General features: G+C 36.3%; 1 protein-coding gene across 4 annotated transcripts in view; it reads left to right on the top strand.

Moving 5' to 3' along the window:
- Positions 1–24,832, top strand: part of MGAT4C (MGAT4 family member C) — a 169,295-nt gene that overhangs the window by 5,587 nt on the left and 138,876 nt on the right. For 3 of the 4 annotated variants that reach the window (XM_072882122.1, XM_072882213.1, XM_072881946.1), the window contains exon 2: positions 8,026–8,073. The gene's annotated coding sequence lies outside the window, so the exon portion shown is untranslated. Of the gene's footprint in view, positions 1–2,451; positions 2,580–8,025; positions 8,074–24,832 lie in introns of all 4 variants that reach the window. The other variant, XM_072882032.1, reaches the window with a different exon arrangement.

Genomic DNA, 24,832 nt, shown 5'->3' with positions numbered 1-24,832 from the left:
TGTTTTCAGTTGTCATGGCAGAACAGACATCTGGATCCTACATATCAGTAACTAGACAGAAAATAACAGCACAAAGAGGTCATGACTTTCACTGGTAAAAGATTTTAATAGGTTTGGGGGGGGGGGGTGTTTATGTCTGTGGATTTTTCTACCAATATTCTTTCTGAGAAAAGGGGACAAATTATTTTGATCTAGTTTCTAGAAAGTCAATTGCAGTCATGTGACAAAACAAAAGGAGGCTTACTGACATCTCAAGAAAGTAAAGTTGAACTAAAGAGGAAACAGCTGTACATGGGTTTTAAACAATGGAATTCAAGTTACCATGTATCGCTATATTAGCAAAATGCAATTTTCAATTTTTATCAAAATATTTTAGAAACACGGGCTCACTTCCGAGGAGGAATGGTTTACTTCCAAGTCCTCATTTTGCTTCCAAACCCAATTCCTAAAATGTGTAATATCTAGTTTGTTTTAATTTTTGAACCTAAAAAAGATTATGTACTTCCAAAACCAATATTTGGGAAGAATTCTTCTCAGGTTAATAATATTAGTATACTTGAAGATTCCCTGATTTTTCTCCTTCTCTGAAAGCATATCTGAATCTTACCATACCCAATATCCCCCAAATTATCAAGAAGCCTGTTTAATGCCACTGTCCTCCTGAATGCTGCTGTAAACAATGTGTAAAGAACAGTAGGAATTATAGCATCTTGCTTCATTATTTCACCTTATAATTCTCATAGAACCATGGCAGGGGTGGGGTGGTGGGGAAACAGCAACAGCCAAGTATATTAATGATCCCTGGAAACAGTGCTTGATTTCCTATGGGTTTATGTCCCTTAATTAATTAACTTTTAAAGTGATTTATACTAAGATTTCTTGTTATCTCTCCATATGCTTGTAAAATTAAGCCAGTCTTCTCCCTGAAGGACTAAGAAGTACTGGCTTGTGCCAACTAGTTAGAAACAAGTACCTTCACTAGCATACCAGGAGAGCTGTGTTTTCTCACTGCCTCTCCTTTCAGCTTCCTCCAACACAGAGTACAGGGAGTAAGAAATGGGTTGCTCTGTTCTGCTCTAATTGACACTAGAGAATTGTCCCCAAGATGTCCAACTTTGGTGTCTATTACTACATTCAAAAGTTATTAGGTGGGGATGAAAAGCAAGCCTATTTTCTCAAGAAAACAAACTGGGATTGTGTTTAAATGTATGGACCCTAGAGCAGTATCACTAGAGCTCTGAGAACTTTCATCAGCTGAGGCTATCACTGGAGAATGGGTCTGTCCTCTTCCGTGGGGGTGCTGGGAAGCAGCTGGAAATTTGCAGTTTTTAGAACAGCAGTATAGAATGAACCACAGAAGTGATGCATTTCATGGACACTGTTATGAGGACAAAGTCTGTAAAATATTTCCAGAAACATGCTAAGCATTTCATGTGCAATTATAGCTCTAGTATATCTTATGAAATTTTACAGTTAGTTTTTCCTATGTACTAATTTAGCTTGAATGAATATGATTAAGACATTGAAGTATCCTCTCTATCAAATAATTTTCTATGGGTACTCAGAAGTAACAGTAATTCATTGAAATATTCCCAGAACAGGTAAAACTTCTGAAGGCTGTAGTTCTCTAAAAAGATTAATTTCTTTGTTTGGTTTAACCAAAAATTTCTAAAAGGTAAATGTTTCATTCCCAGTTGGGTAATTGTTTCTTCCTGGTATCTGACAGAGACCTTTAGGTTGCTTCTGAATTAGAAGTAGACAAGAGAGTAAGCAGACCCAAATCCTCAGTGGGCTTGTTAACTTCCTTCCTGTGACACAGAGAGGAGGTATCAGTTTCTTGCATACTTGCAGTGAATTCCCTCCGGGGCCTTGCAATGTTTCACATTGGCGCTGCAGCAGGCGCTCTGAGCTCCAGGAGAGCTACACTAAAAGAGATGGTTAGACTGACCTTGCTAAGAGTTTCAGAAATTCAAGAATCAGAAAGGACTGTGACAGGCAATTATAATATCATTGATATGAATAACCATACTTAATTCTATGGATAATAGGACATAATTGACTAGGTCCTACCTGCTCCACGCCTCCAGATGCATTCAGAGACTAAAAACCTGTGTGCTTGCACTAGAATCACATTTCCTTTCAGGACACTCTTACTCATTTTCAGTTATTTGGTTGCATTAGCAAGCTTACTTTTAATGTGGCTTTTTAGTAAGCATTCAATTTCCAAGAAAGGATTGATAATCTTTTTTTTTTTTTTTTTTTGTCACATATAGTATGCTCTACAGTATGTTTCAGGGACCATACTGCATTTGAGGTAAAAGCTTTTAAGCAGCTCCATTCATGTATTAAACAAGATGACAGGAATCTTCAAATTAAATCATACATTAAACATTTGAGTTCTAGGCAATCTTCAGTCTGAAGGAGTTGAAACCTATGTTGTTGTCTTTACAGGATCACAGGATCATATCACAAACACTGACCAGCAGACACAGGGGGACACAGGGCTCTTCCCACCCAGCCAGTTGAATCTGGGACTCTGTACAACCACAGGAATACAGGAATATAGGCATGCTGGCTAGGTAGGAAATCAAGTAGCATTGTAGCTTTGTAGTACTCTGATGAATGACAAATGCTGGATTATTTTTGAATTTTATCCAGTGACTGTTTAATACAAAATATACAGAGAATTCAGAGGTGGCTGCAGAACCAGGGCAATTATGTTCCAAAGAACATACTGCAGAGCAGATGCATTCCCTGGTGGAACACATAGGCTTTGTGTGCATGATGACCATGTTCCCTTTTCACTTTGGGATGAGAACCCCAGACCTCTGCATCCCCCATTCCCCTCTGAAAGAAAGACCAGGTGCCTCTGTGCACTCCAATAGCTATTCTGATCTGGATGACTGGAAACTAGGACAGTGATGCAAAGTACAAATTGCATCTGCCCCACAGGTAGACATGGTGCAATTTGTAGACAGCCTGATGTGGGTTGGTGTTCAGCATATAAACTTCCTTGACAATCACTCAGAGACAACTAACTGATACAGTTAGGGCATCTAACATAGGTAATCATCATTGCTCACCTGTATTTTATGTGTTCTAATACTTAAACTTACTGTCTAAAATAAGCAGTCTGACCTTGACCTTATGCACTATGAGAAATGTTACTCAGAGAACATATTAATCCTCATTCTTTTAAAACTTTGATGCCACTTTTAAAGTCTTTGCCTAAATCACAAGAAGATGTTTTTAATAGTATATTTGGCATCAAGTTCTCCTACACTATTCTGTCTTCCTTACCTGTATGTCTACTTTACTACTCCCTGGTTCTTAAAATGAATGGATAAAGTTATTCTATGAAGGACAGAGTAAGTGAAGACAATTTGAAGATATTTGGTGAGGTGTCTTTCCCTCGGTAAAGATTTGTGATTATGCTAATCATCTGCAGACTGGGACAGGGACAAGCCTTTGGCACACAGGAAAGACTATTAGTTCTCATACATTTCCTTAACTGACTGTTGTCGGAGAAAAGCCTGTAAGTCCTAGCTAAATGCAAAGGTGTCCTAAAAGATATTTGTCTCTTCAGAAAGAGAAATTGGCTGGGGATATACTAATGGGAATGCTTTCTAAAGTGATCATATTTCTCTGTAGTCAGGTTTTTGGGTACAAACAAATTGGTGTCTGGTGTATGACGAAAAAAAAAAACTTTCCTTCTGCTTCACTCAACTTCACCTTTTTAAAGTTACAGACTATGAAAGGTAACATCTTGTGTCTGCAATATGAAACCACTTTTGCCCTCTGACTCATGCTGCTCTGGCCAATGTCAGTGCATACATTTCCTGAGTATCTGTGGCCCTGCAGTCTTGTGGCCAAATTTTGTCAGTTTAGAATCTCAGATTCTTGAGAATTATAGAGCTCAAATTGACTTTTTTAACTCCTTATTGATTTCCTGTATAGGTTTTGTATTGACTAAAAGCTTATTTCCAGCCCAGAAAGCCAATCATATCCTGGGTTGCATAAAAAAAAGCATGAGTAGCAGGTCAAGGGAGGTGATTCTGCCCCTCTACTACGCTCTTGTGAGACCCCACCTGGTGTACTGCATCCAGTTCTGGGGTCCCCAGAAGACATGGACCTGTTAGAGCGGGTCCAGAGGAGGGCCATGAAAATGGTCAGAGGGCTGGAACACCCTGGAAGACAGGCTGAGAGAGTTGGGGTTGTTTAGCCTGGAGAAGAAAAACCTTAAGGGGGACCTTATTGCAGCCTTTCAATGCTTAAAGGGGGCTTATGAGAAAGATGGAGACTTTTTTACCAAGGCTTGTAGTAATAGAACACAGGATAACATTTTTAAACTGAATAGATTTAGATTGGACATAAGGAAGAAATTCTTTATGTTAAAGGTGGTGAGACACTGAAACAGGTTGCCCAGAGAAGCTGTGGATGCCCCATATCTCTGGAAGTGTTCAAGACCAGGTTGGATGGGGCTTTGATCAACCTGATCCATTAAAAGATGTCTCTGCCCATGGCAGGGGGTTTGGACTAGATGATCTTTAAAGGTGCCTTCCAATCCAAACCACTCTATGATTCTGTAATTGTATTGAGTGTTTCTACATCCATCAATGAAAGGATTAAGGAGATATACTCCAAGGTTAATAGTTTTAAAATTATATCTTTTAATGAGCCATCACAAACACACACGCAAATTTAAAAAAAAAAAATAATCTCTTCTGCTCATTTCACAGTATTAACAAATTATTGGAAGTATTTCTACAAGATATTAAATTGATTACAAAATGGGGATTACAATGTTTACCTAAAATATCAGAATAGCAGGAAGGACTGTGAGGAGATCCTCAACACTGGTGAGGCCACAGCTGGAGTACTGGGTCCAGTTCTGGCCTTCTCAGTACAAGAGAGACAAGAATGATGAAGGGACTGGAGCATCTCTCCTGTGAGGGAAGGTTGAGAGAGCTGGGACTGTTCAGCCTGGAGAAGAGAAGGCTCAGGGGGGATCCCATCAATGTGTATAAATACCTGAAGGGAAGGTGCATAGATCACAGAGCCAGGCTCTTCTTTTCAGTGGTGCCCAGTGACAGGACAAGAGACAATGGGCACAAAATGAAACAGACAAGGTTCCCTCTGAATATCAGGAAACGCTTTTTTACAGTGAGGGTGGCAGAGCACTGGCACAGGCTGCCCAGAGAGGTTGTGAATCTTCCCCCTTGGAGATATTCAGAAGCCATCTGGATATGGTCCTGGGCAACCAGCTTCATGCAGCCCTGCTTGAGCAGGATGGTTGGACCTCCAGTGGTCCCTTCCAACCTCAACCGTTACATGATTCTGTGATCCTTAATCTTTTGAGGACCCCTCAGAACCACTGTTGTTTTTTCTTTGGTCAAATAAATTACAAAAATAATAAAAACTCTTGAGAGTGAAGAATGCTTGAGACTGACAGAATTTCTGGGCAGTGGCTCTAAGCTACATAGCTTGGAGCTCTATGATCTCCCTCCTGCAGCTGTACAAAGCCCATTGATTTTGTGGACATAAAGATTCGGATCTAATAAGGATGGCTAGATGAATCAGCGACAACATGTGAGAGAGGATCCTCTTTCCCTGATCATTTAGATCAGGGACATGACCCACACACCCAGTGCTTCTTTCATGGCCTGGGTTCTCCTTTCACCAGGGGACACCAGTTTTCACCAGGGGACACATCCATATACAGCCTGGAAGTGCTGCTTATTACTCATATTGACTAATTTAGTCTAGAACATTTTAGATTTGCTGATACACCACTGAACATTTTTCTCGTGATCAGCAATCACCCAGAGCCTACAAATTTGACAGATGTCTGTTTCATTCAGTACTTGTGCTCTGAGCAGCACCATGTAAGCCAAACCTTTCTCTTGCACAATGACTGACTGCAAATCACTCACACCAGCACTTCTTAAATTTACAGTTCACCTACCCTCTTTTCATTTTCTTCACATTTTCTGAAACGTCACTACTCTGTAATAGTACTAGTCCATTAAAAATGCAGAAAACAATAAGAAAGAAAATGACAATGTCTGGTAAAATATAGTTTATTTTCTTAACTGCAACTCAATTTAAACATGAATGACACACTGCAAATACAATATTGTATGTTTTTTAATATGGAGATATTATAAGACCTTGATAAAACTTGCTTGAAAGAACTTGCTGAAAGAAAAAGAAGGATGATGCTGTTATTGTTGCTTATTTTTCATTCTGATTCTTATTTTTCATTCTTTTTTTCATTCTGATTTGATTTGGTAAAGATTAGTGAGGTAATTCAGGCAGCCTTGGAAGAGTTTTGTTGATGGTGCTTTCCAGTTCAGTGCTAGATTGCACAGGTGACAGCTCTTCAGTGGTCCAATAAGGACCAACTTTAGTAATATATTTATATATTTTTGTAGCACTGCACTGTCTACTTTTGCAGCAGCAAGATTTGATAAGATTTACGAGATATTAGATGAAATCTTATGATTGACTTCCAATTTCATCACAAGTATCATTACAATATAGCTTCAGGTTTACAAAAATAATTTGTTCATCTGAAAGTACCACCTATATAATGCCAATTTTTGTGCTAATGTGGATTTCCAACTGTGTAAAGCAGAAATGTAGGTAAATTCAATTTAACATGGCCAGAGGCACAGACTTACATACTCCATTCTGAAACTAATCAGTTATTCATTCATGAATCTCATTTTCCTCAGTCATCTGTACGTACTTTAAACGTCAACCTTTACACCGTCTTACCTTTCAAAAGTCAGTATTCATTTATGAACAGTGAATAACATTTAATTGATATCTAAGATACTCCAAAGAAGCTATTTGTAGTTCATTTTCCTCCTCAAAGAGCACCTCTGTTTTCCAAAGAGAATAAGTATTACTTGGCTGCTTTTTACGACAAATGCTCACTCCCTTCCCACCTTCTAATAATTTTTGAACATTTTACCTAGTTTAATAGAGAAAGCCAAAGTTTAGATAAGAACAGCTCAAGTTTTGTGAAAACTAATTGCAGGAGGCAGAGACTCTGAAAGAAAGGCAGGAAAACCTCCATCTTTGTACATTGTCCGGCAGAAGCCAGCTGCCCAATTAGCACATGCAGACTGGCTGGTGAGGTGGTGTGCTTAAAGCTTCAGTCTGTCTCATGGCTAGCAATGATGTCATAAGTGTCCACTTCATGTGGAGATGACTTAGGAAAGAAAAGATACACATCTATAGGAAAGTTTCTTCATCAGTTCTGTGCAGAGAACAATTTTTTCCTGCTAAGCCTTGCAGTGAGAATAGAGCTTTTCCCCTGTGCTGACAGGTTTCTGCTAATCCGTGATTAGTCTAGGCATGTTTCTTTTCACTTGCATTTCTTGACCAATGTTTTTCTCTCAGACCAATACTGCTCTTTACTCCTTTCCTCCTGACTTTGCCCTTTACCACTTCATCTCCTACTCAGTCATATTTGTCCTTATTCCTTCTCTCCTGTCTGGTGATCATGTCTTTAAGTTATTCCAGTGTTTCTCAGCTTGCAGCATGTGGACCACAGGTGGTTCACAGATGCCAGAAAGTTATGAGATGCTGAGTTGTTTTTTAATCAGACATATTCACACACACAAATTCAAGTAAAGAAACAAACCAGAGATTATAAACCTAGTTGCCAGTGTGCATTGTGTCATTTGTTATTTTTTGTTTTATCTGTGTAGAATTCCCATTGAGGATCCCATTTGACCTGCAGTTACAGACACTATTTTTTCAGTCTCGTGGGCTAGCACAGTTTTTCAGTGCACTAAATAAACGTAGTCTGCACTCATACTGTTACAATCTAGAGCATTTAGGGTGAGTTTCTAATATTCCGTCTATGTTCTATCTACAAAAAATGTAATATAACACAGACTCACCTGTGGATCCTGGTCTTATGCTTTAAACTGCTAGGGCTCAGGTTTTAATATTTGGATTGAAATTCTTTAAAGAGATCTGCTCCATCTGATCCTTTTGTTTTTATTTTAGTATTGTGCTTCAGTTGCATTATGGTCTTCGCAGGCTAAGAGAAATCAGGTATGTCTATGTAGTACTGTTCCTGCTATGCTACAAGGTAAGCAAAAGCCATGTGGCTTTCTTAGTACTGGATAATAATTTCTGCCATAAGGTAGTAATAACAGTCAAGACATAACCATCCCAACATGGTCATTTGGCTTTTGGGTTCAGCTGGTCCTCATCCTGCTCTCTTGCAATGCTGTAAGCAGAATCAGATCACGTCTTCTTGCAGTGTAACTTGTCAGAGAAAATGTTCAAAGTATGAAGCAGTAGATAACAGAGCAATACCTTCAAGAACATGTGTTCTTCAGATTCTTCTATAACCTTTCCTTGTATTTCTGATTAATCTGCTTTGTTGGCAATTCCTTTCATTCATTTCATTATTATTTAGTAGACATATGCTGGTTTGAGTGTTTTTTCACTTGTAGTTGGTTAAGTGTTGAGGTGTTATATATTGATAACATTGATTAATGCATTTTGTGTAGCTTAAAAACAGAATGACAAAGTTTTGTCTGTAATACGCTCAAAATCGTACCTTGTCCATTTCTGAATGAATGTTTGGTGTACATCTTAATCCTTTAATCTATTACTGAAAGTTTCTCAAGAAAATAAATAATTGCTGTGAAGTTTGTTCAGAGATATTGCATGTGAAATTCATACTTGCTCTAAAAAAACATGCTTACATGATCCATGATAATGTTCTTACAACTGGAAATTATTGCATTTAGAGAAATAATATTTAAATAATTAATCATAAAGTAATCATATTTTTAATATTTAATCATAAAGTAATAATATTTTTATTTGTAAAGAAATAAAATTAAATTTTATAAAGGTGTATATTGCTCTAAGACAAGAAGACAACTAAAAAACTACATAATTTCAGAAAAAAGTTTGGTCTACAAAGTCAGTGGTTAAAGAAACCTGAATCAGTGATGCTCAGGTGTTCTGAGTGATGCTCTGCCTCATTGAGACACCAAAAAAAGAATGTGATCCTATTAAGACAAGTGCTACATAATCTGTATGTATTTTCAGTCAGTTTTATTGTTTTGTAGACCTGAGGTTTGTTTTTTCTTTTCTGAAATTAATTTTCTTATTTTTGGATTACATACCTTATTTCCCATAAGTGCATGAAGACATAGACTTTTGTCAATTAAAAGCTTCTCATTGTACTTTTTTTGTGACCTGGTTAAAGGTACTGGGAAAACAAGGAATCTCTGCTTCTAAACTGATCCTATGGTTATGTGGGTTTTTTTCTATTCATGTTAATATATTGTCATGAGATATAATTATTGATCTCTGTCCAGATTATTATATAATTTACATTGTCCTTGACAATAAGATATAATCTAAGTACACAAAAAGGAAAGAGATGAGTGCGTTAAATAGATTGACAGATTTAAGAGATTTATTTACTTTTTCTTTATGGGTGGATCTTTCATTTATGAGCAGGTTGTGGGGTGCAACATTATGTAATGCAGTGTAATATGAAAGGGAAACTCTTCAAAGAAGGGCTGAAATCTTGAATTTGTTAGGAGGAAATGTGTCATGCTAGATCCAGCAGCCTGAGAGAGGTGAGGCTGCTGCTGCTCCATGTGCTATCTCTCAGCTTAGCAATGATTTTCTCTGTCAAAATGAACTAAGGTAGTTCAGCTATGCTGCACTAAACTAATCCTTGGATCTCAGGCAGCTGAACAACTGGGAGGTGGATTATAGGTTTTCACTGGGTACAAGGCCAGGTGACCACAATCATACTTACAAAATGGGAAATGATGAAATTCATTCTTAATTAATAAATTCAGCTTCCTAGTAGATTAAAAAACTGCTGAGGAATGGCAGATAGTGGAGATGCAGCAGCACCATAAAATCAGTGCATGAAGCCAGATCCCCAGCACAAAACCCAAGATCCTGACCAAAGCAGTGAGTTTAATTCTCAGTATGTGGTATGACAGAGTACTGCTAAAATACACAATGCCCGTGTTCAGCTAAGGACAGGGTTACTCCTTTCATCTTCTAGAGAAAAAGATAGGTTCATGTAACTACTGCTCAAGGGACCAGGAAATCTGTATAGTATGGTTTTGAGCCCATAGAAGTACTCTTAAGTTGTCTTTCAGCCACATATCAAATATTTCACTATATATTGAAGTTTTAGTCCAATATTTATAAACAGTCATGAAAGAGAGACTGCTCAGGGCTACAGATTTTGTCATGTAATGGTTACAAAGCTTGAAGTCTACAACAGCTCCTCAAAACATTTTACCAGTATTAACCAAGATAATTTTACTGATTGAGAATGTTATCACAAACTGAAAAATAAAAGGTTACTGTAGAATGTGTGGATAGATGAAGCATATGGTAGACATTGGTAGTTAAATTAGCATATTTTGCCTTTTTTTAGGATAAGAAAATTAGTTGTATAAGATGTAGGTGTGACAAAATAATACATTTTTTTGGGTGCTGTGTCTCCTCCATGACCTGGGCTGTTTTGGCAAGCATCCTGCCAGCAGGTCCATGGAGGTGAACCTTCCCCTTTCTTTGGCACTTGTGACATCTCATTTGGAGGACTGTGACCAGTTTTGGGCTCTCCAGTACCACACCAGAGCGAGACCAGCAGAAGGTAACCAAGACGGTGAGGGGGCTGGAGCACCTGGCATACAAGGTTGAGAGCTGCGTCTGCTCAGCCTAAAGAGGGGAAGTCTCAGGTGAGGCCATATTGCTACCTCATCTGCTATGTGACAGAGCAAAACATCTCCCAGAGGGGTACAATGAAGGGGTGAGAGGCAGCAATGGGGACAATCTGGAAGATGGGGAATGCCAACTAGATGCAAGGAAAAAAATATCATGAGGGTGATCACATGCTTGAAGAGGTTGCCCAGAGAGGCTGTAGAGTCTCCGTCCTTGCAGATGTTCAAAACTCAGCTGGTCATGGCTGTGAGCAACTTGCTGTAGTTGACCCTTCCTTTCAGCAAGGTATTGGAAAAATGACTGCTAGAAGTCCCTTACAACCTCCGTAATTCTATGATTCTTTGATTCTAACTTTATAGCCACTTTATATTCATATACGTTCATATATACTCATACATGTAAATCTACAATTCTCCTTTTCTTCATTGTCTAAACAAAGTTCTGGCATCTAAGCTTAATGCAAGAAACTTAAAAGAGACTTTGGTTACAGCAGTCACCCACTCAAAATTTGTGGGAATGCCAGAATATGACAGTGCAGGCCCTTTCTCGCTGCTGTTCCAAGCATACTCCTGTAGGCAGCCACAGGTGCTTCATGGCACAAAGAATCATTGCACACATTTTACCTAAATGAATGCTGCCCATAATTCATATGTGGTAATATTTGTAACAGGACTGTATGGAACAAAGCACTCCCCCCGCCCTGATATATATTTCGTGTACCCTCACTTTTTACTTGCAATAAACCTCTGTTCTGAATGTTAGTAAAATATGCAGTCAGTCACTCATCAACTTACAGCAAATTCCTTGAATTTCAAAAAGTAAATCTAATTTTTTGGTTCTAGAATAGCTGCATATAGTGTTATTTTTCTTGTCATCCCTTATTTTTATTACTGTTAACTGTAGACAGGTTCTGATCAGTTTGATATCCTAATCCTACACAATGGCAAAGCAAATTATTTTTAAAGCTAGTGCCAAATTCTGTCTAGATCCAATAATTAGAGATAATAATCTCTGTGAATTTCACAGCATAGGGACAAAATGTTATATTGCATTAATATGTGATAATGGTATTTCTGTCTTGGGACAGTGATGAAATCAGCCATGGTTGTTATTATAAACACAGTCATTCTGTAACTAAAGAAGTTTCTTCATTGATTGGATAAGATGAAAATTTTTGCTTTCTTAAACTTTAACCTCTGTATCATGGCTAGTAGTATACATCTGCCTTGATTTGATAATGGAATTTTAAACTCATCTCTAATTCACGAGGGACTGAAAAACCTGTTTCAGGAAATCTCAAACCTCTCAAAATTCATTGCTATGACATTTCCCAATTGGACTGAACTTTAAGACGTTTGAAACACATTGTAAATAGTGAAAGGAAATCTGATCTCCTGCACTCCAGAGTGACTCTTAAAATTAATGAAGCTGAAAATTTTGTGAGCAAGAGCATAATTTGTCCAAGTGTCCCAATGAATATGAACTGTAAACCTTTTTCTTTGGAAGATTTAGGAACTGAGATATGAATAAAATATGTGCAAACAAAGAAATGGAATACATTTATATTTTTTAAACATAATATAAAACTGAGTTCTTCTTTTCTGACTCCTGAATATTAAATTTATTATGTCAGCCAAATGAAGATGGACTATGTATTCAATCAATGTCAAAATATAACAGACACTATAAACTCTCTTTATTTGAATAAGAAAATTTAATCTGCTTATCACCACAAGATGAAAATAAAACATAGAATTCTGCAGTTGAAGCCAAATTCTACTTCAATTGAAAATGAACTTCAGCACACATTAAAGGAATTTTTTTTTCTGTAGAAGGCACTTTTTGTATGTACCAGAGAAGTTCAAGAACATCTTTCTCTGACCTTTTTCATAGATTAAATGTAGTGAAATAAATTATGTTATACAGGGTATTGACTGCAAGTTGAAATTCTTGCCTCAATGAATTTTCCATTTAGCAGTATAGCCTACTTTCTTACTGAAGTTGTAACTCATGCATTTCTGTTATATTTCTGAGTGCTGCAAACTTTTTTGAGATTAATAATAAATTAAATATTTATGGGATGGAGGATATCCTAGTACAAATATTATCGATTATGTGGATGGTAAGGACTTTCTTCTAAGGAACTTTTAATTGAGAGTGTCGTTTTGCAAGAAAATTAAATTCAGGTATATCAGTTAAAGGTTTTCCTTGAATGAGAAATAGAGAAATGATTGCCTATACAGCTCATATAGCTAGTACCTCATTAACTAACATATTTCTATTGACTTAAACTAAATTGCAAGAGTTGGGCTGTTCAATTTGTGTTATCTAGGAAGTTATTAATTATAGAATTGAGTTTGAATGTAGGAATCCTTTATGAGCTTCTTTCCCTCTGCTGAGTGTACATCACTTCAGTATCTGTTTTGGTTTCCATATGTTCTTACTGTCAGATACAGCATACGAGAAAAGAATGCCTCAGAAATGCTTAATGAGAGTATGCTCTTTCACCATCTACACATACATATAGAAGAACTTTTTTTTTCCATCTAACTCAGCAATACAACTAATCTTAAGATAAGTTTGTTGTTCTGTTGCTAGGTAACAAAAATAGACAGCTGTTTTGGAATCAAGGACATATGCATCTAATATCTGACAAACAGCAGAGAATAAATTTCTAGTGTGGAGGCTTGATCGTGTGCAGAGCGGATATTTCAGATGGTAATGACTTCTGTAACCTCATCTTCTTCTGTTAAGACATAAATACATAGCTGGAGAATAAAAATAATACAGTAATTAATACTGTAAAGAAATATATAACATTAAAAATTATCCTTAATAGTTTGAAAACCAAAAGTAAAACCAAAAGTAAAAAATTTAATGAATTAATTAAATCTAAAATGCACACCTGGAAGTCTTACTTTGTTTGTCTCAAAAAAACCATTCAAGATATGAATGTGTGAGTAACCTGTTGTAATAAAAGCACAACTGATAGTGTTGCAACTCTGTGAAAGCAGTGATAGCTTGGATTGGAATATGATTGGCTTTTGCCTTAAAAATTTATTCTGATGTGTTTCTCAATCTTACCACATAACAGAAGAGGAGAACGGTTAATTAAATGGATCAGAAGAGATCCCAGATTCTACAGCCTCACTATCCTTGTAGGAGCTGCATTAATGAACACTTTGGTAGAGGGGAGGAAGGAAGAAGGAATCTTCATTCTGTCTTTTGAGACAGAAAAAAGGCACAGTTATTTGACCTGAGAATTTTGGAAACTGTTTTTCAGAGTGTCATGTTTACAGAACCATCTGTGCAATAAAACATCATAGGAATGTACTGTTTTCTTTGAATTAAAGCAACTGTCTTTCATGGGTCCCAGCATCAGCTTCCGGTAACAATGGCCTTACTCAGGAGAGCTGGAGTTTCCACTCTAGTCTTAATTAGTCCAATAACCAATTATATCATTTGGTAGTTGAGTGAACTTTGTGCGTGTCTTACCCAGGACTGAGTTTCTTTTTGTATAAACTGGAGATAATATTATTGTTTTATGTGAATGTTTCAAGGACTAAATAAATGTCTGAATAGTGTTCTGAAAGGTACAAGAAGAAAGTTCTACATTGTAAATAGTGGTATTACTCTTTGGTAACATTGCATAAAAATTAACATCACAAAAGTGGGAGGTAGGAGTGTAAGTCTGTCTCTGAAAATCTAGCTAAATTACTTTTGGTTACTTGCTTTTCCTGAATGTCAAGAATCTTGGCAATTTTCTGCAGGACACACCGAGCCCAGATTTTCAGCCTTTTACTTCAGTTGTGTGGTATTTGTGAATTTAAGATTTACTTTCACCTAATACTTGTTAGGAAATGGTTCATGAGGTGTTTTTTTCTCTTTATAAAAAAAATACAGTGGAAATAAAAGAGAGATTTTGATGATCAACTTAGCGGAAAAAGTTTAATAAACCAGGTTTTAAATGAGTACTTCCAAAGTGGTTGGACATGAGAGAGATTATTTGTTTTGAACTTATCTGGCTTGTTCCTAGAGCTTATGTGAGGGGAACACACCAAAGTAGATGCTACCAGAGTGCTCAGTGGTAAATGAGTTCTGGTGAACGCCTCGTGCAATTAATGTGGAGGGGTTGCAGTGGAACTTTCTCTTTATTCTAAATGGATCAGCCAGAAACATCAGAGGTAGCACTGATTCTTCACAAACAAGTAGAAACCCACCCTTTTAGTCCTTGTTTTCATCAACATTTCTTTGTCTTTTGTGACTTTTGAAGGTCATCTGTGACCTCTGAGTTCTTACCAGAGTCCTCCAGAGACCACAAAGTGAAGAAATATTATTGCCTTCTTGCATTTTCATAATATTAAGACAGCAGAGCTCCACTTCAGTTAGATTGCTGTCTTGACTAGCAGACCATGTTGCTATTTTATTATTACCAGAAAGCCTCACTCATTCAGACTAATGACTAAGAAACCCGTTGCGAGTTACTGAAATATGCAAGCTGGTCAAGCAAACAAGGCTAACCCTCCCTTTCCCAAATACAAAGTGCTCTTGATTCATTGGTCTGTAACAAATTACCTTAAACTGATTTTCCTAACTTCAGAAAATGGAATGGGATTACAGCAGACTGACAATGATTTAAAAAAAAAATCTCAAGAGGAAAAGAAGCATTGTAAAAAGGATGAGTACATGTACATAAGACTGTGTGTGAATATTTGTTATGAACAGTGCAGCAGGTTCACACACATCGTTAAAAATTACAGCACAGGCTTGTAGCTGTAGAAGTTGCATTGCTCTGCTGTTATAATTTATTTCTTGTGTTGTGGTAGTGCCCAGGAGTCCAGTGATAGACTCCAAATGAGCTTCATTCTCTATTAAACAGAACAAAAAGAGACTCTCTGTCCTCATTTATTTCATTATGAATCGATTAACAGGTTTCTACATATTTATAAAAGTTTTAATGTAAAAGTAATTTTAATTATTTCTGATTATTACAATATGCTGGTAAGTTAGGGATGAAACATTTTGTTAGAATTAATGACAATTAACTGTCACTGTATTGCAAAACCTCATGGGAACTGGAAACCAGCAGACATTTTTCAATACTAATTAGAAATGAATCTTCCTCTCCAATCTCAGAATAAACCACTGATTTTTTTTGTCACTAGCTCATTTAAAACGGAATTGAAAAGAGAGATTTGTCAGCGCTCTCATTATTGCATGACTGTTCATTCTCTACTCTAGCACTTGAAAAAGCAAAACAATAAAACCAGGCAAAGCTGCAGAGAATGTAGCAAACTACCTCCAACATTTTCATTTAACATACTTTTCTTTCCACAGAGTTAAACCAGGTGGACTCCCTCCCTGTTATAAGGAATGTCTAATGTCTCCAACTCCCTTGAGTTCCTCCCATCACTCATTTATTTTGCATGTAAACAGGATGTTACTCATAAACCTCCCTCAAAACAATCTCTTATCAAAAGCTGTGGCATTTTGTTTTGCTTTGTTTTGTTTTTATAACCCTTTTCCATGCCACACATGGGAAAAGGCTTCCTGGGTCAAGAAAATCATCTTTGCTTTAGGCTCAGGTAGTTCATGGTTCTGCAGCTGCTGTTTCCTGAGGCTCTGGTTTAAACCTACAGGAACCAGGAGCTGTTACCAGCATTGTTGTCTGTCTGTCAAATTAAGAAACACAGAGTTCCGTCCTTCACTCCTGTAAGAAAATGGTCCTTTTGAAACTGAACAGTCTGAGTGCTAAAATATCTGACCTTGTTGAATGAATCTCATCTAAATATTGTACCACGTTTTTCTACTAATAGTTTTATCTTCATATAGAAGAATTTACAGCAGCATCCCTAAAACCCCTGGAGCACTTTCTACCCACTAAAAGTAAAGATAACTATTTATTTAGATATATGGTGCATACAATCTTTTGTCTGTCTAAAACAAATCTTGCCAACACTGTCAACATTATCTTGTAATATTGTCAGAATTATCTCTTGCTGCTATATGTCCATTATCCATAAAGTCCTGGTTCCTGTAGACACATACTTATATATATGTAAATACACAGATATCTGTACATACATATGTATATACATACAATTAGGTGTAATTCTAACTGTTTCTAACTGAAAAAAATATTTTGAAAACTTAGTCTAAATTTACTCAAATGAAAAATAGCAAAAGACCATATACCCATACTATATAATTTTATTGGGTATGGATGGAAAATCAAAGCCAAATATTATCCTAAAGTTGCCCTTAATGCTCTTATTCTTTTTTCTTTTTTTTTAATGAAAATGTTTCTGTTGGGGCTGGAAGCTACTTTGGTTTAATAAGATCACAAGAAATGTGTTCATTTTCATGGCCATGTACACCTTCTAATGAACAAAATAATAGAAAATCCACTCATAAATGTTTCCTTTTTAAAAAATAAAGTTTAGTCGAATCGAAGAACAGTACAGATTGCTTGCTGAAAGGAAGAGTCAACTAGAGGAAGTTGCTCACAGCCATGACCAGCTGAGTTTTGAACATCTGCAAGGACAGAGACTCTACAGCCTCTCTGGGCAACCTCTTCAAGCATGTGATCACCCTCATGATATTTTTTTCCTTGCATCTAGTTGGCATTCCCCATCTTCCAGATTGTCCTTCCATTGTGTCCCTCTTGGAAATGTCTGGCTTTGTTGTCTGATCAGGTAACAATACGTCCTCCCCTGAGACTTCCCTTCTTTAGGCTGAGCAGACACAGCTCAGCCTTTTATGCCAGGTGCTCCAGCCCCCTCACCATCTTGGTTACCTTCTGCTGGACTTACTTTGGTCTGGTACTGGAGAGCCCAAAACTGGTCACAGTCCTCCAAATTAGATGTCACAAGTGCCAAAGAGAGGGGAAGGTTCACCTCCGTGGACCTGCTGGTGGGGTCTTGCCAAAACAGCCCAGGCTGCAGTCAGACACTTTCTCTGCTGTCAAGCTCCCTAGTGGCTCACCTTCTACTTACTGTCGAGCACATCTTTTTCTGCAAAGGTGCCATCCAGCAGATTTCTAGATAGGTAGATGGACAGATAATTGTGTTTATACATACATATATGTGTGGGTTTGTTTACATATTTACAGAGGGGTAGAGCTGAAAACATTCTTCCTTTCTGGGAAATTGTGTTTCAGGAAACCTGGATCCCCTGTACTCCAAGCAGAAGTTTCTGAGATTCCAAATGAACTAAACAAAATGAACCTTTTTACCAACTTAAAATTCAGCTGCTTTATGTTTCTGTCTTTTCCCAGCTTCTCCAAAGCACAAGAATCTAAATATCAAATATCGAGGGTTTTTTTCTGCTTCTTGTCTATGTGAATCAAGAAATTAACTTACATAAAAGACACACTTAAAAGGGACTAATCATACAAAATTTCAAGACTGAAAATACATGCATTAACCTTGAACAAAGACTGCAGCTCCTGCATGTTCATCAAAAAATAAATTAACATTTTTTTCCTCTACAAATTCTTCCTTTAGTGTATGCATGTATACACACATACCAACAAACACACATGCAAAAACAACCTTATAAGCAAGAATTAATTATTCATGTAGCAACTCATACTCCAGTAAATATGCATATATACGCACATATTCAATAAATGCATATATATATATATAAAACATAAGAAGATTATTTTTGTTCAACATAAAATCTCCTGCAGTATTTAAGAAAATACTAGTTCATGACAGGGAGTCAGTGAAATTTAATGCACTTTTCTAAGTACATTAGAAATCCAGAGAAATAGGTTATGTATTTTTTAAAATTAGTTTCATCCTTAGTTACTAACCTTTGTAATCAATTTCCTTTGTTGGCTGAAAATTGTCTTATTAATCCATTATGTCAGAAGTATAATTCCTTCCTGGTTCCTGAACAAATTATTCACAAAGAGAATAAATTAAAATGCTTCTGGGGGAAAGATCTGCTTTATAAGCAACCCAGATACTTAATATATTAGACCTAATTAATAAAGCTATCTAAAGCACTGAAAACTTTAAGTTACATTATTAGATATGCTTTTGTTTCTTTAGAGGTGCTCAGTGTAACAAAAGTGCTGGTGTCCTTTAACTGCAATGACTGTGTTCACTGTGCAAAAACATCCAAGAGAGGAAATAATCTCTTCCATAGTCTAAGACCTTCTCCCTACTTCACACATAAATTAAGGAAAAAAAAAAAAATGAAGTAGAGGTGCTGGGGAGGCAATTGTCTGATACAGGTCTAATGTCCAGTGGTGTCTTTTACTAGAAATGTAGCAAGAGCGATTACCATGTTCCTTTTCACTTCGTCTGTCTCTCACAGCTGCTAAGAGTGTGTCTGTTTGGTCCAAGCTTCTGTTAGAGGAGATTCTAATGCTATAAAGTGTCAAAGAAGGATGGATAAAGTGGAATGGTGATATATGATTAGTGTTTATATTATGGGTAAAAAAAGATACATATTTCTGATCAAGAAAGTAAGATTATTTTAATATGACAGATTTCCCTGACACCATCAGGAATTTATTGATTTTGCTTTAAAGATTTTAAGTTCTGCTTTCCATAGCATTCTAAGACATCTGGACATATCTATCACTTAAAATGGGATTGTTTTTATCTTTCTGACCTGCCATTTCCAAATCACAGACTTGGTCTCCTAAATCTTAAGATAAAAACATTCTACCCAGTGGTGCTTCCTATAATTTTTCATTAATACATAGCTCTGCTTAGTGGGAAAACCTACGGGAAATTCTGGGACTCAGATTAACTTCTGAACCTACATAATGTCAAATGGTAGAAATCTTATCTCATAATGCAACTCCAAGAAATATTAGAATCTAACTTCATCTTGATAAGACTGAAACTAATGATTTTTAACTTTTCTGTTTGGAATATAAATCAATAAACATAATTCAATATAATATAATCAAAATGTTTTGACTTTACTGGAATATTTGGTTTGATAGGTCATACCTTAAAATTATATTTTGTTATTAAAAATATGCATTATTTCAACTGAGGGAAATAAATTATTCAGTCATGTCCCATTCAACTAGGAAGAAATCAATACAATCTTAAGAAGAAAAAATGATCTTAGTTTATCAACATTTCATGAACAAAAGAAAGAAACAATGATCTTTCAGAATATTTTCAAAAAGCTTTTGTAAAGTGCGGTTATTAGAAACGTGACAAGAGACCCTTGTTCTGCCATGCTCTCAAAAAGTTACTGCACAAAGCTGCTGACTAGCTTCTGATACCCAAGTTTCTGGATTTTACTTGACAAATGACAAATGAGAGGGCAATTGCTTGCCTTTGTGACACCTACAAATCTAAGGACTCAGCTGTATTTTAATTCTTTATGAAAAATGTATTACTTTGTTTTGAGTGAAAAGAAGTAAACCTTGACTTTGGTTAGTGTGTGTAAAACCATAGAAGACAAACTGTGCTCTACCTTTGTGCATAATGTCAAAAATATTTCATCAATAGTTCTTTCTTTTGTGGTTACAATGAACATTTTTCTGTCTTTCTGGGAAGAATTGAGAACAATAATGATGTACATGATGGAGTAGTCTACAGTGTTGCTGTTTTTATCCCATCGTCTTTCGTAGAACATATGATGTTTTATGGTGCATCTGTGGGAAGAATTCAGTCCCCTGAATTTTTAAAAAATTATCAGTTTTCTGTGTGGTCTAATGCATTCTGATTGAGCCAATACTTTCTCTAGTAAGTATTTATTTCATATTTACCATATGAGTTCATTAAAAAAAGGCTTTTGTATTTTGCTTAGTGTTTTATTAGTTCAGCTAAAACTAGACTCTCCCTCTTAAATGGTCAAACTGACAGACAAAGCCAAACTGACGTTGGGACAAGAGCCAGCTTTAATCCTGTGTCCCAACAAACAAATAATTTAAAAAAAAAAAAATAAAGGAAATTTTATTATGAATACTTTCATTTGTTTGTTTGGTTGGTTGGTTGGTTGATTTTTGCTTTTAAATTGCAAACTCTAGGTAAAACTAGAATGAAAACGAAATGAAGGGCTGGTGAGCCTGTTTAACCCAGGATGATTGTCAGAGATCCTGAGAGAGTGATCATAAGACAGACACTTATTTGCTGCATTTATAGTATGCCAAAGATGGCCAGGCAAGGAAAGAGGGAGAAGTTTGACATCATCTCTGGATATTTGTATTTCTTCCTTTTAGTTGTTCAGTGTAAGTTTTGCTTTGGGATCCTGAGAGAAAGGACTGATCTCCCACATTGCTGGTTGTTCAACATCACTGCCTGAATGAAGCTGATACATGCAGAGGCTGGGCAGCGCATAGCAATGACACCACGTACATGCTTAAACTCAAGCCATGTCAAGGATGCTTTGCAAGCCAAGACTGCAGAGTAACTGAGGTGCACTAATGGGGTCTGCCATTCTCCATTTTCCCCAAATGCAGAGCTCTGCTAACACAAGTCCTAACCCTTTGTGTGCCTACAAAACAACACTTTATATCCCTGAAATATAAAGAATAAGAGGCTATATAGTCCTCTTTAAAGACATTAGGGTATCAGCTCCGCGAATGAAGTAAAGGGCAAGCTGGCACAAAAACGAATGAACAAAACAGGCCAAGAATGTAAATGGAAAATTGCAAGAAATGTTTGTTTGCTTAAGTACCAAGGAAAAGAAATTCAGAAACAGCTTCTCAGTTAGCTTGGGCAAAAAGCTGAACAAACCAATTTTCAAAACAAAGCTTGAGAAATTTATAACAGCAGTTGCATGTTGGAGTTTTCTTTGCTCATACAGACTGGGCTTGATGAACCAAAACATTCCTTCAAGTCTTACATCATATGAAAGCAATTAATTTCAATTAATTTCCTATTAAATTGTATATTCAACCAATATTGGAATATATGATTCTTCTGAAATATATTTTAACTGGAAACCTTTGAAAGATTCTCCAGAGTATATGATTTTGAATGATGCATATTAGCATTCCATTGCTAAAAGAGCAGGAAGGTCAGTCAGAGATGTTTGTTCCTCCATGTCCTGTTTTTCTCTGGATTATTTAATCTTACTTTTTCTTTTAATTGAAGATCAGATAAACATTTGTCCCAGTGTTGGAAATGTTGGAAGAAAGCATGTAAACTTATGATAGACATTCTTACTTTTTATTTCAAATTAAGGAAAAATATTTTTTGGCTGTAAAAAAGTGAAAATTAAGGTTTTCATAACATGAAATACATTTACTTTTCTAAAATTTCTTCTGTTAAAGACGTAGGAGTCCTTCATTTTACACTTTATTGTTAAATCATACTTTTTAAAGGTAACAATAGTGGATAGGAAACTTTATTCAAATGTTCCTCAGTAGTAGTGTAGCAATGTAACACAACTGATATTTTCTGACCTATTTATCTTCATAATCATTAAAATACTAATAAATAATACTATGAATATTTAAGTTTACACATAAATTTTTCAAGTGTATTAATCCATGATTTTAAAAAGTACATAATCATTTATTTCTCCACCATATCCAAATGCATCTCATGATCACTCCAGACGTAAGAAGCCATAGTTCATGTTTTCTTGACAGCGTCTTTGATAATTGCTGATAGCATTCTTATGTTGTCTGGGGACAGTTCCTGGGGGATTCAGTCCACAGAATCTGTTTGTCTAGTCTGACTTTGCTGATCCTAACAAGAATGAATTCCCTTAGCACTGTTGAATGTATAAATACTGAGGCCTGTCTAATCTGATCCTGTATGCAAACATGAACTAAGATAATTTTTGTACAGAACAATTATGTGTCTTAAAAGAAATCATAATCTATTATATGGTCTTATGGTGAAATCTCATGTGTAAAATCTCAGTTCTTTTCATCATAGCAGTCTAAACATGGAAAAATTAAGGGTTGTTACTCAGTTGTGTTGGATAAAACCTGCAGCTGAATTTTTGAGGAGTATAAGTTTCAGCAGTGCATTAGAATAGTAAAGGGTTCAGCACAAAAATTTAAAATATTTGTATTCGTTTGCTAAGTAAGTGTGAGTCATATTTACAAAGGTATAAGCCTTTGTCTGTCTGGAGAAGGAGGTGGTTGTTAGCGAAAATGTAATTGCAGACACTTTTGTGAATATCACAGATCTCTATATACTGCAGATTCTGATTTGAGTAAGGGCTAAGATATTAAAGCAAAAGAGTTATCAGAAGTGTCCCTTAAGTTGAAAGACTTGAAGGGTTTAGACCTGAAAGCTACATACAGATCAGTCACCACATTTTTTGTTTCTGTGGCTTGTTTGTATAGCCAGGGGACAAGAAAGTCTGCTGGTTCTGAAATACTTAAATACACCTAATATATTTGAACAATGAGATGTAGGGTCAATTTCTGAGAGACAGAAGCAAGAATAGTAAACATCACTACACAATGGAAAGATATTTTCATTTTAGAAATTATCATGGTACCTTCTTGGAACTGGAGTTAGCAGAATCATATCAATTGTGAGCATTCAGTACTACTGTTTGATGGCCAGCACGATACATAGACAGAGGAGGTAACAGTTTAAATATATAGGAAATAAAAATATTTTTTATTTAACCTTGGCTGTTTCTTGTGTTATTTATAATTTGTAAAATATAAATAATATTTTAAAATATTTTGTATGCCTGCATTTGTTGTAAGTATAGTGCTCCTCATTCTTTCTTCTCTACTTTGGATGGAGAAACTTGACTTTCTGATTTGATATGATTTGCTTTACTCCCTCTTCTCATTCCAGAGAGAGTCTCTGCAAATTAAAAATCACATTAGGAATTAAGAGGTGTCAATTTGCTGCAGTGAATCTCAAAACATCTTTAATATAAAACCAAATATTAATGTGCACAGGGTTTTAAAATCAGCTATAACAACAGCCAGAGTAGAATAACAATGTAAGAAAAGCTGGGAACAGTCTGCACTGGACCATGTGCCAATATTGAAAATGAATTAAACTGAAATGCATAATTAATATATAACCTAGCCCAGAAAGTACTTCAAAATAAATGAGGAAATTATTTAGATTCTGAGATTACTTTATTTATTTGTAGTTCAGAGAACAAGGTAAAATTTAATTCATAAAATTTTACACATAGCATGATAACACCAGCCACTTCCATTTACCACGTCACTTCTAATATCTTTTGATTTGACATGAAAGCACACACATAAATACCTTGCCTTCCCATACCAGTCTGTACTTCTTCTTTAATGTCTGCAATAACTGTTATGCCCAAAAGGCAAGAACTGCCGAGCCTCGTGTGCAGACTCCAGCTGGGATTCCCACCTTAGGGAGGGAGGGAGCAGGCAGGTTACGCAGAGGTAGTGCACGGCCCCAGCCCACTGCAGGCCAGAGCAATGCGACTGTGTGCTTCTGTAACCTGACGGATTTGTCAATTTAGATCAGTAATGCTAGATACCAGAAGGGCAAGACTATCAGACAATCTCAAGCAAATTACAGAGATGTCCTCCAGCTGCAAATTTATCTTCATAACTAGCACAAACAGCTAATAGTCTGGTGGCCTAGCAGTTCAGAGAGAAAACATGGCATATCGTCCTGATAGACATCACTATCTATAGACAGGCACTGTGAACTCATTCAGAAATTAAACAGTCTTTCTCTGTTTTGCCAAAGACATATATCTCTTCAGAAAGGAGGCTGAATGGGGAATTCTCCCTTTTACAAGACGTGTAGACGTGGCACTTAGGGACATGGCTTAGTGGTGGACTTGGCAGTGTTAGGTTTACGGTTGGACTTGATGATCCTAAGGGTCTTTTCCAACCTAAATGATTCTATGATTCTATGATTCTAACTGACAAGCTTCAGCAAAAATTTTTCCTAATATCTGACGATGAAGGGTTGGTCTTTAGACTTAGGCACTTTAGAATCTGTGCAATGTTGACAGTCAAAGGAGTTTTGGCTCTTATTCCTTTAAGCCCTTCTGAATATTTTACCAGTTGTGTACCATTCAAGTTTTATTTCAAGTTTTGTATGGTGAATACTTTAAAAAAATAATCAGGCCATTAAGAAATATTTGCAAAACAGTATTTTGTAACTAACAATGCTTTTTTCTCCCAAAGGTA

This window comes from Ciconia boyciana, chromosome 1 (assembly GCF_034638445.1).
Source record: "Ciconia boyciana chromosome 1, ASM3463844v1, whole genome shotgun sequence".
NCBI classification, from domain to species: domain Eukaryota; kingdom Metazoa; phylum Chordata; class Aves; order Ciconiiformes; family Ciconiidae; genus Ciconia; species Ciconia boyciana.
This window is presented reverse-complemented; position numbering and strand designations above follow the sequence as displayed.